Below are 18,843 nucleotides of genomic sequence, written 5' to 3' on the forward strand. Positions count from 1 at the left end.
TTCAAGATAGACTTACGACTGTCGTAACTACCATACATGTACTTCAAGATAGACTTACGACTGTCGTAACTACCATACATGTACTTCAAGATAGACTTACGACAGTCGTAACTACCATACATGTACTTCAAGATAGACTTCGTAACTACGACTGTCGTAACTACCATACGTGTACTTCAAGATAGACTTACGACTGTCGTAGCACTACGATCGCTTTGAGGAACGGGGCGCAGGGCTACGGGAACAGTGCTGACAAAGCGAGAAAAGTAATCGTGGCGAACGCGGATTCGAACTCACAAGCTTGGGTTTTGCTTGCCCAAGCGACATCACTCTGCACAACGCTTAAGACGACTGGGGCATTCATGCCCCTAAAACACGTAAGTGGTAATTAAATGAAAAGTACCCAATACACGAAAGATGTCATATTCATAACACATATTAACTTTTTTTAGTATTTTGTCTACTACATTATAACCAAGAACAATGATCCCGCCACATTATAACCAAAACAATGATCTCGCCACATTATAAACAAGAACAATTATCGGGCCACATTATAAACAAGAACAATTATCGGGCCACATTATAAACAAGAACAATTATCGGGACACATTATTATCAGAACAATGATTGGGTCACATTATAATCAGGAACAATGATCGGGTCACATTATAATCAGTTTTATGGAAATTCCTTCCTTCTACGAGTGATATTTCAAAATGTCTTATCCGTGAATAATGAATATCCGTGGATATATGATTAAATGTCAAGGAGAACAGATATGCTTTCAGCGGAGTTAGGGATGTACGGCGCCATATTTCAGCTATATCACGCCGTATCTTGTTTCTTCTTTGAGCAAAAATGAAATGATGCATGAACGCTATCCGGGTATGGTTGCACCACGCCAAGGAGCAGGGAAAACTGCAAAATGTTCAACCCATGATCACTAAAATCTGGAACAATAAAGGGACGCAACTCCTCACAACAAAGGGACGCAACTCCTCACAGACAATCACAAGGTCGTATACTACTTGATCATCAGTACCCTTTGTGTGGACACCCCTCAATCTCAATGAAACATTCCACAAACACCAGCTGATAAAGAGGTCTTCCAATGCCGTTGACATTTAAGATTTTTGTGTAATTTTGTAGTTCCCTTGAAACCAGGTAAATGTCCGTACTAACATTAAGCTATAATTATAGAACGGCGACAAGCATGATATAAAAATAACTTAAGAATAAATTTAATCACAATTTTAATCCATTTACAAAATTATTTATACATCCATCAACTTGTTTCAGATATAACTCATTTTAAAGGTCAAGGTCTTTTAATTTCATCTACAATCCAAGGTTGAGTAAAACTGTTCATAAAGTATTTACAGAAAAGGCTTTTTATTGAGAAACGTTACACAATCTACGTTGTACATATGTACCAAAGATTGGCTCATGCTTTTTATGACCTCAACGTGTAGGCTTGAAGAAGAATTGTACTTCATATTTTGACACAGTTATTAAGGCGAGGTTTATCTCGGTATACCTTTCTCAAATATACCATAGCTGACAAAAACTCTTTGAAACAATCTTTGAAAGATCTTTGAAACAAAGGCGTTGAAGGAAAGGTGAATTAAGTGGGAATAGCTGTAATATAGGCACAGAGTGAGTTAACTGACTTCTTCCTGCTACGTCTCCTTGTTAAAAGCGAGAAAATTAGACGAAATTCTCGACTTCGCGAACAAATTCATATCTGATAGTCAATGCATGTTGAAGAAGAAGACCAAGGAAAAAGGCGAGAATAAATATGTCAAGCAGCTTATCAATAGCTAAAAGTTACAACGTAAATCTGCAACAGCATCCAGTCAAGTGCTTTTACAAAACACGGAAAGCTTGGACAACGGATATATAATGGATATATTCATCAAACTATATTGAGGAAATTAACGTAAATATTGAGGAAAATAGCGGATATATTCAGGAAAGTAACAGATATATTCAGGAAAATAACAGATATATTCAGGAAAGTACCGGATATATTCATTAAAATAACGGTGAGGACATATTCAGGAAAATAACGATCAGGATATATTCAGGAAAGTAACAGATATATTCAGGAAAATAACGGTCAGGACATATTCAGGAAAATAACGATCAGGATATATTCAGGAAAGTAACAGATATATTCAGGAAAATGACGGTCAGGACATATTCAGGAAAGTAACGGATATATTCAGGAAAATAACGGTCAGGACATATTCAGGAAAATAGCGGATATATTCAGGAAAATAAAGGTCAGGACATATTCAGGAAAATAACGGTCAGGACATATTCAGGAAAATAGCGGATATATTCAGGAAAATAAAGGTCAGGACATATTCAGGAAAATAGCGGATATATTCAGGAAAGTAGCAGATATATTCAGGAAAATAACGGTCAGGACATATTCAGGAAAGTAACGGATATATTCAGGAAAGTAGCAGATATATTCAGGAAAATAACGGAAGCTGAAGTGACTGATGGTCGAGTTAGGGTTAACGCCCCGTTTAACAATATTTAAGCAATATCAAGTTCCGGTATATGTATAAAATTGCAAATCTTACCCACGTGGAGAATCGAACCACTTATCCTTGACTTTATCCTCTAGGCTACCCAAATAGTCCTTTTCACAATGACATGGTGTCATCACTGAGTGTTCATAATTCTGTCCGATAATGTTCACAACAATTTTGCTGTTTACATCCAGTGGAAGCTGTTTGCGCAGAAAATCGGGACTGATTGTTCTCTGGCGTTTTACATTCAATGAAAGTGAAATTGTTTTCCCACATACAATAATTATATACTTTCAGTTGCTACTGGATAGAGAACTAGGAAACATCCGAACGTGGCACAATATATTAACACCAAAGTGGTAAGGTGACAATGCGATTTGCTCGCCATTCCATTCCCTCAAGAATCTGCGAGAGGATCCCGTTTTACACTGCGCTGATAATGCACCAAGTGTCTCGCGCCTATGTTAAATCATATCTCTTGCTCGATCGCTTGTAAGCCTGGCTTTCTGCTGACGAGAAGTATCACGTTCTTTAACATAGGGCGTATTTTAAATTCGGCATATTTCCGATGACATTGGATGATTGCTCTGGCAATTGTATATGTTATCAAAATAAATTTCGTCCGCGTCGTGTACAAATATATGTGGAATATTTGTTATCGTTTCTTGAAATAGGTATCACCATATCGTCAATGCCTCCCCCACACCCTCTATTTATTCGCCTCTATTCTTTCTACCCCCTTCCTCTCTTTCTTTTCACTTACTTTCTTCACCATCCTCTATATTTAACCCCTTTCTTTCTATCCCATCTCTTCTCTTTCTTTTCACTACTTTCTTGAAGCTCCTCTATATTTAACCCCTTTCTTTCTATCCCGTCATCGTTCCCTCTCTCCCACTAGCTACACTACCAGCAAATGAAGTATTTCCGAAACATACCGAAGCGGTGACGGCGAAAACAATCGGAACGTACCAGTATGCTCTCTGCAATAAAACACCAAACAGCTGCGTTCGTCCATAAAACACAACTTATATCATATTTGACATTTTTCTCCAGTTCCATGATTATAGAGGTGTCGGTTCAGTTCCTCGAGTAACGCTGACAACCCAATGTTGAAGCCAGAGTACAGATGTGATTTACAGTTCATCGTTTATCCTGATATTTTCAGATTATTCTGTCTATCTGTATTATGTAGTTAGGGAAGTCATGAACCCATACTGTTACCGACATTGATGACGCGATTGGCTCCCCCGTCTATGTAATTTGACATGATGTATCTCGTCCCACTAACGATAACGATGCACCCCCACCGAGGACTCACCTTCAAAATAACCTCATTAGACAGCCCAGCGCTGTGAAACAACTCAGGTAGTTCGAGAAACAAACAAGCTCATAATATCTTTAAAAAGTGCGTGCTTTGAGAAAAAGTTCAGAAGGCATTCATAACAAGCGTGATTCCATATATTCACGTTCACGACTGTCGAAACAACAGGATGAAGACAGGGAGGATGGGCTCGGATGTTGACCGTTGGGGGCTCGAGATTATAGGTATGTGTTATCCGCGATATTGCCTTATTGTCTTTGGGAGTAAAATTTACTAAAATTAGCAAAATGTATGATGTGTTATCAATTCAAGGTGCGCTTAATATTAATTAAATATAATAAAGGATATGTACATTCTGTGTTCCTGGAAATTATTTGACTACGGTGCAGTCAAACCTGTGATCTACGTTTTTTTTGTAAGTACTAAGTCAAGTCTAACAAGTGTATTTGGCAGGGAGGTAGAGAGTATTGGCAGGGAGGTAGAGAGTATTGGCAGGGAAGTAGAGAGTATTGGCAGGGAGGTAGAGAGTATTGGCATTCGCTGCAAGATACGCACAGTACTTCTGATGAACCAATGGCTGGTAATCGTGCACGTAGGTCTGTGCTCGAAACCGACTGTGTTCAATGATGCCATAAATTTCACGTGCTATATATAACATAACCACCATTAGACCAGAGACTATGAATCATCGAACGTTGTACTAGTAAGTCTTTTAATAACCAGAACTTGAAGTGGTTGACTGTAGAATGTCGGTGACAGGCAATATATAACCAATCCAGTAGTGTAATGCCTGTTTATTAGTTTATCTTCCCACACACATTTTAACAATGGGTTGGTCTGTGACATCTGCAGTCTATATCGACAATAGATTACAATCCACCTGACGTATTGCCATGGAGGGGTGAGTGTGGTTTTACGCCGCTGTTAGCTACATTTCAACAATATCATGGCGGGGGACCCTACTAATGGGCTTCACATATTGTACCCACATGGGGGATCCAGCCGGGGTCTTCTGCGTGACGAGTGAGTGAGTGAAATTAGTTTTACGCCCCATATCGTCAATGCCTCCCCCACACCCTCTATTTATTCGCCTCTATTCTTTCTACCCCCTTCCTCTCTTTCTTTTCACTTACTTTCTTCACCATCCTCTATATTTAACCCCTTTCTTTCTATCCCATCTCTTCTCTTTCTTTTCACTACTTTCTTGAAGCTCCTCTATATTTAACCCCTTTCTTTCTATCCCGTCATCGTTCCCTCTCTCCCACTAGCTACACTACCAGCAAATGAAGTATTTCCGAAACATACCGAAGCGGTGACGGCGAAAACAATCGGAACGTACCAGTATGCTCTCTGCAATAAAACACCAAACAGCTGCGTTCGTCCATAAAACACAACTTATATCATATTTGACATTTTTCTCCAGTTCCATGATTATAGAGGTGTCGGTTCAGTTCCTCCAGTAACGCTGACAACCCAATGTTGAAGCCAGAGTACAGATGTGATTTACAGTTCATCGTTTATCCTGATATTTTCAGATTATTCTGTCTATCTGTATTATGTAGTTAGGGAAGTCATGAACCCATACTGTTACCGACATTGATGACGCGATTGGCTCCCCCGTCTATGTAATTTGACATGATGTATCTCGTCCCACTAACGATAACGATGCACCCCCACCGAGGACTCACCTTCAAAATAACCTCATTAGACAGCCCAGCGCTGTGCAACAACTCAGGTAGTTCGAGAAACAAACAAGCTCATAATATCTTTAAAAAGTGCGTGCTTTGAGAAAAAGTTCAGAAGGCATTCATAACAAGCGTGATTCCATATATTCACGTTCACGACTGTCGAAACAACAGGATGAAGACAGGGAGGATGGGCTCGGATGTTGACCGTTGGGGGGCTCGAGATTATAGGTATGTGTTATCCGCGATATTGCCTTATTGTCTTTGGGAGTAAAATTTACTATAATTAGCAAAACGTATGATGTGTAATATTAATTAACTATAATAAAGGATATGTACATTCTGTGTTCCTGGAAATTATTTGACTACGGTGCAGTCAAACCTGTGATCTACGTTTTTTTTGTAAGTACTAAGTCAAGTCTAACAAGTGTATTTGGCAGGGAGGTAGAGAGTATTGGCAGGGAGGTAGAGAGTATTGGCAGGGAGGTAGAGAGTATTGGCAGGGAGGTAGAGAGTATTGGCAGGGAGGTAGAGAGTATTGGCAGGGAGGTAGAGAGTATTGGCATTCGCTGCAAGATACCACAGTACTTCAATGGCTGGTATGCGTGAACGTAGGTCTGTGCTTGAAACCGACTGTGTTCAATGATGCCATAAATTTCACGTGCTATATATAACATAACCACCATTAGACCAGAGACTATGAATCATCGAACGTTGTACCTGTTAGTATTTTAATAACCAGAACTGGAAGTGGAGGACTGTAGAATGTCGGCAATATATAACCAATCCAGTAGTGTAATGCCTGTTTATTAGTTTATCTTCCAACACACATTTTAACAATGGGTTGGTCTGTGACATCTGCAGTCTATATCGACAATAGATTACAATCCACCTGACGTATTGCCATGGATGAGTGAGTGTGGTTTTACGCCGCTGTTAGCTACATTTCCACAATATCATGGCGGGGGACCCTACTAATGGGCTTCACATATTGTACCCACATGGGGGATCCAGCCGGGGTCTTCTGCGTGACGAGTGAGTGAGTGAAATTAGTTTTACGCCGCTTTTAGCAATATTCCACCATTATCACGACGGGGAATACCAGAAGTGGACTTCACACATTGTACCCATATGGGGAATCGAACCCGAACCCGGTTCTTCGGCGTGACAAGCGAACGCTTTAACCACAAGGCTACCACACCGCCCCTTACCACATTGTAACCGTCGGGGTAAACGAACCCGGAGCTTCGACGTGGACGATTGCGGAAATCGAACCTAGGTCTTCGGCGTGACAAGTGAACGCTGTATCCACTAGGCTAACCCGTTAGTCAGGACGCTCTTAGCTAGGAAATCCTGTATTTCAGACAACTTTGTTTGAAAACCATAAACATTTACAGACGTTCTAACTGGCTCGATTATTTACAGATAACCGACATATGGCGGGAATACTGTCGAGTGCAGTCCAAAATAAATATACATTTGTATATATATATATATATACAAAGAATGTAATTCCCATTAAAACAGGTTTTATGTGAATTTCCAACACAATAAACATTTATCAAAGGACGGATTGTGTTTAAAATAGAACTATCCATTTTTCTTCGAAACTGTCATGAACAAATTTGGTGATTAAACCAGTGTTTCAAGAGGAACCTCGTGGTTCTTTGATCAAAATCACCTAAATCTGTACGTTTCTGTTAATTATGACACGACCCGGCTCAAGATAAATCCGGATTGAGATTTAAAATTCATGAGACCTATACTTTCTTAACCGTCAATAAATATAAACCTTTCTTGAATAATAATGGGTTTATATGTAATGCGCTAAATCACCTAACACAACCTGGAAGCGTTAGATTATTAACCCGGTGAATGGATCAGCTCCTTGAGGAGTATTCCAAACAGTATTTGTTTTGAATATCAGGTTACCGTAATAACAGGGTTTCGATGTACGCTTTCGAGAAGTGAGGTGTCTGGAGTCAGCCAATCCGGTTCAACGAGGTTCCACTGTATCTCCGATTCAGGTTACTGACCGAATTGCATGCCAAACAGATCGCTAACGGCATGGCCCATCTGGTCTCGCTGTCATATGTAGGAGTAGAACGAGGAGATGGTCCACACATTGATAATATCTCTACAATAATTCGGCTATTTTCGGCACATTCCACCATCTTCCCCTCCTCTGATGACATTAACACACATGCAGTGAGAAACGCACAGCGCCTTTGTCAGATGTAGATCCGGTGTCTCGAGACTCGTGCGCTGCCATTCCCCAGCGCTGTATCAATAAGCCCGAACCTAAAGAAATCTTTTTCATTCACCATCGAACGCAAAAGAGGCTGTAGTTATACTCTGTCGATTTCCTCAAAGGATATAATTGAATTTTCCTTGAAATAGTTCGGTTTGATAAAAGAGCCGTTGTGCATGCTATAACGTAAATCAATAGTATTTATTAAACTGTCACTTAATAACTACAAACCATGTTTCTTACATTATCGTCCAAATCTAAATATATCGGACGTTGGCTTAATGCTTCTGAACGGCATGCACTCCTGAACAGTGAAACCCCGTTAACTCGGAAAACTCTATTAACGGACATGTACTCTTAGGTCTAAAGTACATACAAAGGGCTGTATGTACCAATGATTCGTAAATCTTGAAATTTGCTGATCCCTTGCATTTTGTAAAATAATAACTCGGAGTCCTCATTTCAGAGGCTTCAATGGATGTGTGAATTATTCAGAGTAACATTTGTTGCGGAGATGTAGAAACAAAAGAAATAATTAATATTTTCTTTGCAGTAATATGGATAAACAACAAGAACAACTCCTTGCTTGTGACTCCTGAATCTCTCATGGTGCAGGAGGTGTGGGGCGGGATGAGGAGGAGGGGTGGGTCGAGGTGGTGGGGCAGGATGGGGTAGGGTGGGGGAGGGTGGTGCAAACTCTCTAAGACAGGATGCGTCGAACATATCATACGGGACTGACACAGGTTTATACATATGGTCTCTGAAGAGGGGGATGTACATCCCCTGTATCCATCCCCCATCCACGCCCTTATCGTTCACGCAACCCGGATGTGCCCGAGGGTGCTACTGTACCCACATCGGAAGAGTACACGGCACCTCGTAGCATCATCTCGCTCAGCTCAGCGTGTTGATGCTGGCGGATTTATGTAACTGGATTACATTGCCAGGGTATCCACATTTAGGAAACAATATCTGTGAATTATCTACATACTTGTGGTGAACTACAGCAGTTAGTGAACATCACTTATTAATTGGTACGCAATCTAGGCATTCAATCTTGGATGCCATAGTCATGACGAGGAAGGTATAGGACTGGTTTAACATGCACTCGGCTAAAGACATATTTTAGTTGAACGTATAAGCATCCCTTACCTCGCGGTGCAACATGCACTAGTCTCCAGTCTGGGGAGGGGCCACCAAGTCGGGGTTTCGCATCTGGAAAGGAAGAAAAACTACTTGAAATCAAGACATACAATCTCTGTTTCCGTTTTGCACTGAGTTGATTAGGTGGCAAATGGTGGGTTTATAGTTCCGCATCTGCGAATGTGTTCCCGGTTTTATCAAATCATATCAATACAGGGGCGATTGGCTCCCCCCTTGCATCACTCCAATGATGGGGTAATTGCCATTCTGCTGTGTAGAAGTCATTTTATGCATTTACACTACACTGGAATATAACCACACACCATTGCATACAGAACATGGACAGCACGGTGCCAGTCTTGGATGGTACTGGTTCAAGTTCCACTTACATAACAAGACGTGAAGAAACACTTATCACTCCTTTGAAAGACAATATTCCCTTCAGGAAACAAGCACTTAAACAGACACACCGACAGCTAGAGAAGGCTTCTTGGAATTAGGCACAACTCGAAGTTCTTGAAGAATGGACGCCTTGACAATGTAAAGTGATGCTATTCTCCGACTTGGACTAATAATAACGTGAAAACGGCTAGGAATATACTTGACAAGACCCCAGGGAAGAGAGGTGTAGTCCCAGTCTAGCGTAAGAACCGCTGTAGTGGCGTGTGTAGTGTTAACCTAAATTAGCATAACTCCAGTACCTTTTCACGAGGTATTCTTGTAGAGAGCTGTAGCGGAGATTAGTCGTCATATTGGCCGTTGTTCAACATGGCTTGCGTTCTACCGTGGCATTTCAGTCGGAGCAGTAGAGCTACGCAACGCCCGTCTTGAATCTGAATACCTCGTCTTCCTTTTCTTATACGCATGTATGAGATAGCTCTGTGCATACTTAAATATCGCCTTCCATGTTACCCAATGTAATGGGGCTGACCTTCAAGCTGTGGAGCATCTGTTCAGATGGCGACAAAAGATACATCACGTGACCTGTCAGTAATATGACTTAATGGGTTTAATACACCGTGTATTATCTCACGCACTTTGTCATTAAGCTAGCTCAAGTTTTATATTTTATTCATGAATGCGTTCATGATAATACGGACTGGTTTTAGATATCTAGAACTCATTTACATCGAGAAAAAAACCTAAATCGTTAATGAAACTAGTAAAAGAGAGAGTGTTATGGTGAGAATGGTGACTACGTCGCTTCTAGCAATATCCTGGTAGTACCACGGGGTGGGGAACAGGAAATGGGGTTCCCATATTGTGAGTGAATGAGTATGGTTTTACGCCGCTGTTAGCAATATTCCAGCAATATCACGACGGGGAATACCAGAAGTGGACTTCACACATTGTACCCATATGGGGAATCGAACCCGAACCCGGTTCTTCGGCGTGACAAGCAAACGCTTTAACCACTAGGCTTTAGGGGCGGTGGAGTAGCCAAGTGGTTAAAGCGTTTGTTTGTCATGCCGAAGAACCGGGTTCGGGTTCGATTCCCCATATGGGTACAATGTGTGAAGTCCGGGCTTCATACATTGTACCCATGTGGGGAATCGAACCCGGGTCTTCGGCGTGACGAGCGAACGCTTTAACCACTAGGCTACCCCACCGCCCCCATTGCCTGGACAGAGGGTAGCTAAGTAAATGAGTGTTAGGTGTTAGCTCATCACGCCAAAGACCGGGTTCGATTCCACATTACTAGTGTCCCCCGCCGTGATATTGCTCAATGTCGCAAAACGCGGCGTAAAACCATACTCACTCAAAAAAGATTCCGTTAGTCAATAAAGGTGAGTGCACACAGAAAATCTGACGATGTGATTAATGCGATGGGTGATCTCAGCACGTTTATCTGAGCGTTTACACATGGTGGCCTTTTACATCACGACTCTGTAGAAGGACGTATATGCACTTGTGCTGTCATTGAAACATAGATTAATAATAGCATATATGAAAGAACACATTAATAACACTGCTGAACGATCATATACAGCTGACTGAATCATTTAGCAGGCAATTGCTATGCAGTAACTGTCTCGCAACGTGATTAACATTTATAAATGCATCAGTGTATTATAGCACATTATCCTGATTACCGTCTCGATTCATACATCGCTTGTTCTAAGCTGTTCAGTCCAGAAACTCGCAGTTAGGATCATTTCACTAAGGGGATCGGGGCGGTGGGGTAGCCTAGTGGTTAAAGCGTTCGCTCGTCATGCTGAAGACCCGGGTTCGATTCCCCACATGGGTACAATGTGTGAAGCCCATTTCTGGTGTCCCCGCCGTGATATTGCTGGAATGTTGCTAAAAGCAGCGTAAAACTCAACACACGCACTCACTAACGGGATCGAGTGGTCAGACTCGCTGACTGATATGTTACCATATCCGTATTGCATAGATGGTTATGATGTAAATCAGTGGATTGTGTGGTCCGGATCGTATTATTTACAGCCCGTCCTCATATACCTGTAATACTGTTGTGAAACAACAAACACGAAACAACAAACATATGAAACATATGACCCTAATGTGTCGTTAGTTAGGTGAGTGAGCGAATTTGGTTTTACGCCGCTTTTAGCAATATTCCAGCAATATCACGGCGGGGACAACCAGAAATGGGCTTCACACATTGTACCCATGTGGGGAATCGAACCGGGTCTTCATCATGACGAGCGAACGCTTTAACCACTAGGCTACACCACCGCAGACAAATTAAAGCAGTGGAAACAGATTGACGCGATTCTACTGTGAACAAGGCCAGGAAACAAACAAGAGTGTATTTTTATAGAACAAAAACACTGCCTCAGAGGTCTTTAAGATGAAAAAGAAAACATTAAAAGAAAGCGAAGGGTTTTTCTTGAAGATGTAAAACCTTTGAACATGCTCGAATGGCTTCTTGTGGTTCAGTGACTCAAATGTCCTTGCAATTTACGACCAATGACATCACTACAATGCACTGCAATCATTAATACAAATTAAAGTTATGAGCCGCGACAAGGCAAAATTTGCTCCAGTAATTACATATTAATTTCCCATTTCTAAGTATCCTTTATAATGTCACATGCCCAAAATAGCTCGCGGAAAATTAACGAAATTATGAAATGATCACCGGCGCTCAATACGTTTTCCAGGGCCTTCAATCACATGGGATGTAATATGTCGCAACAACAACAGTTCTAATCTGGGACTAATTCCTTACAGGCTATTGTCATGCAAACGAATAGGAATTGATCTACTCTGATTGTAAGGCTTAGAAATGAAGGTTTACCTTTTGAATGTCAAGACTAGGTTACCTAGCTAAAACATACACAGCTCAAAAGAAGTTAAGGATTACCCAATTTCTTTCACATTGCTGTTGTTTAATATTTATTATAGGCTATTTATATAGCGCACATATCCATGCAACTAGTGCATGCTCAAGGCGCTTGTATTTGTTCGCTCGATCATTGGATGTCAATATCAACGGCACATCGTATTATCAATCTCAACTCCCTGGGGAGTATACAACTTACATAGTATACTTTAGTATACTTTATATGTCATGCCATGACGGATTAACTATATTTACTGTAATATGAAAGAAATTAGTGATTCTTAACTTCTTTTGGGTAGTATATACAGTTTAACAGCAGTAACATGAAAGAATCGGATAGTCCTTAATTTCTTTTGAGTGATATAATATTCTGTCATGACACGATGTACTACGCATAGTAATATTTTTGTTTGTTTGATGTTTAACGCCGCACTCAGCAAAATGAGCGTATTCTTATGACTCAATGTAATGATCGTATTCTTATGACTCAATGTAATGAGCGTCTACTTATCATCAACGTAATGAGCGTATTCTTATGACTCAATGTAATGAGCGTATTCTTATGACTCAATGTAATGAGCGTATTCTTATGACTCAATGTAATGAGCGTATTCTTATGACTCAATGTAATGAGCGTATTCTTATGACTCAATGTAATGAGCGTATTCTTATGACTCAATGTAATGAGCGTATTCTTATGACTCAATGTTTGTTTGTTTGTTGTTTAACGCCACACTCAGCAATATTCCAGCTATATGGCGGCGGTCTGTAAATAATCGAGTCTGGACCAGACAACCCAGTGATGAACAGCATGAGCATCAATCTACGCAGTTGGGATACGATGACATGTGTCGACCAAGTCAGGTGTCAGCAGAACGGTAAAGAAAGTAATGTGTCATTAACTTCATTTCAGTAATATTTGTCACGTCATATTAGTAATATGAAACAAATCTGGTTGTCTTAACTTCTTTCGAGTAGTGTATATTGTGTTATGCCCCGATAGATTATCGTTAGTAATATGAAAGTCTCCAGTAGTCGTTACGCCCATTTCAGTAACATAATCACGTTATGTTGCTATAATATAGTCTGTTATTCTCCACCGTCCGGAAAAAAGATTTGAGCTGAGAACGCAAAATGGCTACAGCGTTCGCTCTTGACGCTGAAAATCGGGTTCAGTTCCCTACCTGCGTGTATTAAATCTGTCATATATCTGGAACAGTGCTAAAACCGTGGAAAATCACAAATACGTTCTCCCTGGGACCCTGTCATTTACTTATCAACGGCACACCTAGCCGCGCACATGAGCCAGGGAACCAGTTAAATCGGTTCGGATGATCAAAAGCACCTGCAGCAGTAGTGCAGTCAGGTGAGATGGTGCTGTAGGGCGCTGTTTGCACAACAGCGGGTAACATATACCTGTGCACCACGTGCATTGTTAGCATACTGCAGGCTGGGTACAGAAAGGCAGCACGGGAGCCATACTTTCCCAGTATCCCCCTCATATTGTAATAATCACTCGACCGAACTTACAAAGCATGGTTGATCTCTCGTGTCTGTTACACGTGTTTTGTTAATGCATTTATTACAAGAATGAACACGAATTAATGTTTTAGATACAATCAAGCATGGATTTGAAAGCTGTTGCACTAATATTTTAATCCAGTTTAACAGCAGTAACATGAAAGAATCGGATAGTCCTTAATTTCTTTTGAGTGATATAATATTCTGTCATGACACGATGTACTACGCATAGTAATATTTTTGTTTGTTTGATGTTTAACGCCGCACTCAGCAAAATGAGCGTATTCTTATGACTCAATGTAATGATCGTATTCTTATGACTCAATGTAATGAGCGTATTCTTATGACTCAATGTAATGAGCGTATTCTTATGACTCAATGTAATGAGCGTATTCTTATGACTCAATGTAATGAGCGTATTCTTATGACTCAATGTAATGAGCGTATTCTTATGACTCAATGTAATGAGCGTATTCTTATGACTCAATGTTTGTTTGTTTGTTGTTTAACGCCACACTCAGCAATATTCCAGCTATATGGCGGCGGTCAGTAAATAAACAAGTCTTGACCAGACAACCCAGTGATCAACATCATGAGGATCAATCTACGCATTTGGGATACGATGACAAGTGTCGACCAAGTCAGGTGTCAGCAGAACGGTAAAGAAAGTAATGTGTCCTTAACTTCATTTCAGTAATATCTGTCACGTCATATTATTAATATGAAACAAATCTGGTTGTCTTAACTTCTTTCGAGTAGTGTATATTGTGTTATGCCACGATAGATTATCGTTAGTAGTATGAAAGTCTCCAGTAGTCGTTACGCCCATTTGAGTAACATAATCACGTTATGTTGCTATAATATAGTCTGTTATTCTCCACCGCCCTGAAAAAGATTTGAGCTGAGAACGCAAAATGGCTACAGCGTTCGCTCCTGATGCTGAAAATCGGGTTCAGTTCCCTACCTGTGTGTATTAAATCTGTCATATATCTGGAACAGTGCTAAAACCGTGGAAAATCACAAATACGTTCTCCCTGGGACCCTGTCATTTACTTATCAACGGCACACCTAGCCGCGCACATGAGCCAGGGAACCAGTTAAATCGGTTCGGATGATCAAAAGCACCTGCACCTGCAGCAGTAGTGCAGTCAGGTGAGATGGTGCTGTAGGGCGCTGTTTGCACAACAGCGGGTAACATATACCTGTGCACCACGTGCATTGTTAGCATACTGCAGGCTGGGTACAGAAAGGCAGCACGGGAGCCATACTTTCCCAGTATCCCCCTCATATTGTAATAATCACTCGACCGAACTTACAAAGCATGGTTGATCTCTCGTGTCTGTTACACGTGTTTTGTTAATGCATTTATTACAAGAATGAACACGAATTAATGTTTTAGATACAATCAAGCATGGATTTGAAAGCTGTTGCACTAATATTTTAATCTCGATGTAAGAAATGAAACGAGTTGATGGCGGTTTGTTTGGGCGTGTACACACGATAGATGTACATTTACCACGAGAGATGTACATTTGCCACGTGGGAATAAAATCAAATACTGCAAATAATTCGTAATCATTTAATTAATTTCTTTATCGTACAGCTAGGGTAGATAGAACGTTTCTTTATAGATGGGAAATATTTAGAGGTTCCTGATAATTATCACATCAATTTCACATTTTTTTATCAAAATGTGTTTTGAAAAATTCTGATACCGAAAATATTATATTATTGTTATAGTGAAAGAGGTCGAAAGGAATCTTTCAGCCTGATAAATATATGCACACTTTTACCCCGAGAATGTGAAATGTTATAAAATAGCATTTTTAAAAACTATTCCGATTCTTGTAAATTCCTTCCCAAATCCTAGGTTCCAGGAAGGGCAGGAATCAGATCTGACCTACATTACACGTAAGTGTTCGTCGTCCTAAACATATATTTTTAATTTTGATGTTCAGCTGGCTAAATGTCAGGCACTGTTTTGTCACGAAAGCCACGACTGGTGATCATGACTCCGGCATATCACCAACTGCACAGGTTTATATCAACACACACTATTTCATTCATGCAAGAACCATCAGGGAAAAGGGCTTCTTTAAAAAATAATAACATGAAAGCGGAGCCCATTGTACAATTCCTTCCATGTCATAAGCATGCACAGACACTCGGGGAAAGATCTATGTCATGACCTTAACTTCTATCTAAGTCACGGTTTATTGTGAAGATGTATTTTAAAAAGTATATTTATGATATATCTCGTTGCTATGGTGATCAGATATGAACTTTCTAATGATGAAACACATACCGCAAGCATCCCCTCAGCTTCAACACATCCGTCACGTTCGCAGTCTACAGTATGCATATCCGATACCATCACTGGGTGATGCGTTAAATAACACCTTGTTGTTTTCTGCCATGTTTTCTATCCAGTCCTGTGAAAGTCTACTCGACTGTTGACCTCCAATGACCTCGTGTTTGACCTTATTTTGGGAACACGGTGAGCCACTAGCACGATCCATTGTGTGACGACGAGAGGTTATTGCTCCAGACCTGGCAGCGCTACAAACACACTGTTTGGAGTACTAATTGAGGAGAAATGCACACAGTATATACACACAGCTGACTTACTTACTATCAGACCCTGTGTCCATTAGAGTAAGCAGTTAACAATGTGAAAAGTACAAATAAACACATCAGTTAAGCTCTTTAATGTGTCTCCCTACGTCAGCTGATGCCTCTCCTGCACATATATTCTCGAAATGTTCAATACTCTCTTCCGCCAAGTCAAACCTATAATCACCTGTTTCACATTTGTAGAAGCCCCATCCATTTTACATTCCCACGACACATTGTAAAGAAGAAAAAAACAATTTCAGAGCGTTAGACTGACTTCAACAAGTAGTCACGGGTAAGTGATAGCTTGAAAACCTACTCGATGTACATCCCTTGAAAACGTTTACCTCCTCCGCAAACCCCCCTCTCTCACCCACCTGTCTGCCACACACTGTGTCCCATCTTCAAAGATTTTGAAGGATTTTAAAGAGCATCGTTGAAAAAAAGATTTTAAAAATACTATTTGCAAAAACGGCTAAATAAATATACACAGAATATAAGAGTACAAAAATGGCCAAATAACAGTATTGTCTTAAATAGGTGAGTTGGGGGTTTAATTGAAAATTTGATTCTGGTGTTGGTGTAAAACCCATTGCTTAGAGGTTTCAGAGGTAAAGAAATTAGTAACATAGCCTACGTGCAAAGGTCAAAATGGTCCAAATTATTGATTTTGCGAAACTTTAATGATGCATGTTCAGTTACATATATATTCTAACTCAGTGACACTATGTTATAAAGGTGCGCTAGAGGCCACATTGAAAATTGCATTCGGGTGTTAGTTGTGTGAAAAACGCTGTTTAGGGGTTTCAGGGGTGAAGACATTAGTAACATAGTCTATCTGGAAAGGGCAACAAGGTCCAAATCAATAAACTCGCCAAATACGAAGCATGGCTGTTCAGTCCCATATCTATTTCTATTCGATGACACGATGTTATAAACAGGAACCGCGTCTGTCACCGGGGGAAGTTGAGTCAAGAAAATGCATTTGCTCAGACCAACAGAAGAATGGGATTGTAAAACGGGTTATAAAAGCATTGAATCATGGACGATGCCGGTGATGGTGTGGCACCTTCGGTGTAATTGTGTCTGCCACTCGCACGACGAAACACTCCATCAGGATGCGCCTGAAATGGTAATCACTGTCGGCATGATCCACTTGAAAGATCTGGCAGTGGCATAAGTAAGTACCGTTGGCGTATCGCAATTCTGCGTTACAATGGACAGAACCGATATAGCTGCATACGTTGACCCAGAGAAGCAGTGATGTGCTAACACGGCGATACTGTCATTATAGCACACTTTTTGCTGGTGGTGGTTATATTGACCAACACCACCACTAACTGTAAGTCTTCATCCATGTGCCGGATATGAACTGCGTGTTGTAGATAGGCACAATACGTTATCCTTCGCGAACACCTGGTGTCTTCATTAAGGATTCGATTTCCAGAATGTTTTGCCTCCATTTTTCTTTAATGTCAGGGGGAGCCTAGTGGTTAAAGCGTTGTCTCGTCACGTCGAAGACCCGGGTTCGATTCCCCACATGGGTACATTATGTGAAGCCCATTTCTGGTGTCCCCCACTGTGATATTGGTGGAATATTGCTGAAAGCGGCGTAAAACTAAATTTACTCACTCTTGTGTGTGTACTTTATAAATAGCGGCGTAACTGAAGCATGTAAGTGAGTATTGTTTTACGCCGTGTGAACCAGTCTTTCAGCAGTCTCACGCCAACATCAGAAATGGACCTGTACTCGTGTGGTGAAACAAATAGGGTTTTCGGCGTAACGTGCAAATACTTTGACCAGTAGGCTACACCACCTCTCCATTAAAAGCTTAGGTGAAATTCGTAGACGTTCATAGACATGCCTAACACCAAACACCAGACATACTGAGGCATGTGTCGAGTGTTTTCAAATTTCTTGTTGCACCGTCTAGTATACTCCCTTTAAAGCTATAATAATGAGAAATGTGAATCTTAATATGACTTTCTTTCAGAAAAAAACCCCGATGTCATATTTTAGAATTATCATCCTGACTAATTCTTCTTGATCACTATCATTGAAGCTGTTCCCATTCCTGGCTTTTAAGTTAAACACCTCTGTTGGAGTTAGGGTAGTTCTCCCCGCTTCGAGAAAGCTACCACAATATTTAGCACGCACGCTGTACCTATAGCTACTGCGTTTGAATATTCCTATTTTCAAACAAAGATTTAAAAAAAAATAAAGCCAGGGGACAATATCTCACCTGGAAGTGAAACATAAGTTTAAGAAGCAAACAGTGATAGGTACTAAACAAATGTTATGAAAACTCGCTAACTGACTATCAGTAACAAACTGACATGATCCAGGGCTCCAGATAACTTTTCAACATCATGAGTACGTACTCCTTATTTTTTCAATATAGGAGTACTGGAAAAACCTAAAAGTACATTTAGAGCACTGATTGGAATTTAAT

The 18,843-nt window shown here is 40.5% G+C and overlaps 1 protein-coding gene across 7 annotated transcripts in view; it reads right to left on the bottom strand.

Annotated features, from left to right (window-relative positions):
- Window positions 1-18,843, bottom strand: part of LOC124267568 (5-hydroxytryptamine receptor 4-like) — a 140,899-nt gene that overhangs the window by 42,055 nt on the left and 80,001 nt on the right. For 4 of the 7 annotated variants that reach the window (XM_046702516.1, XM_046702515.1, XM_046702519.1 and 1 more), the window contains one exon: window positions 8,956-9,018. The gene's annotated coding sequence lies outside the window, so the exon portion shown is untranslated. Of the gene's footprint in view, window positions 1-8,955; window positions 9,019-9,335; window positions 9,603-9,647; window positions 9,799-16,082; window positions 16,113-18,843 lie in introns of those variants that run through there. The other 3 variants (XM_046702520.1, XM_046702521.1, XM_046702518.1) reach the window with 3 other exon arrangements.

The sequence above is a fragment of the Haliotis rubra genome, unplaced genomic scaffold (genome assembly GCF_003918875.1).
Source record: "Haliotis rubra isolate DU_JTF1 unplaced genomic scaffold, ASM391887v1 Scf132, whole genome shotgun sequence".
NCBI lineage: Eukaryota > Metazoa > Mollusca > Gastropoda > Lepetellida > Haliotidae > Haliotis > Haliotis rubra.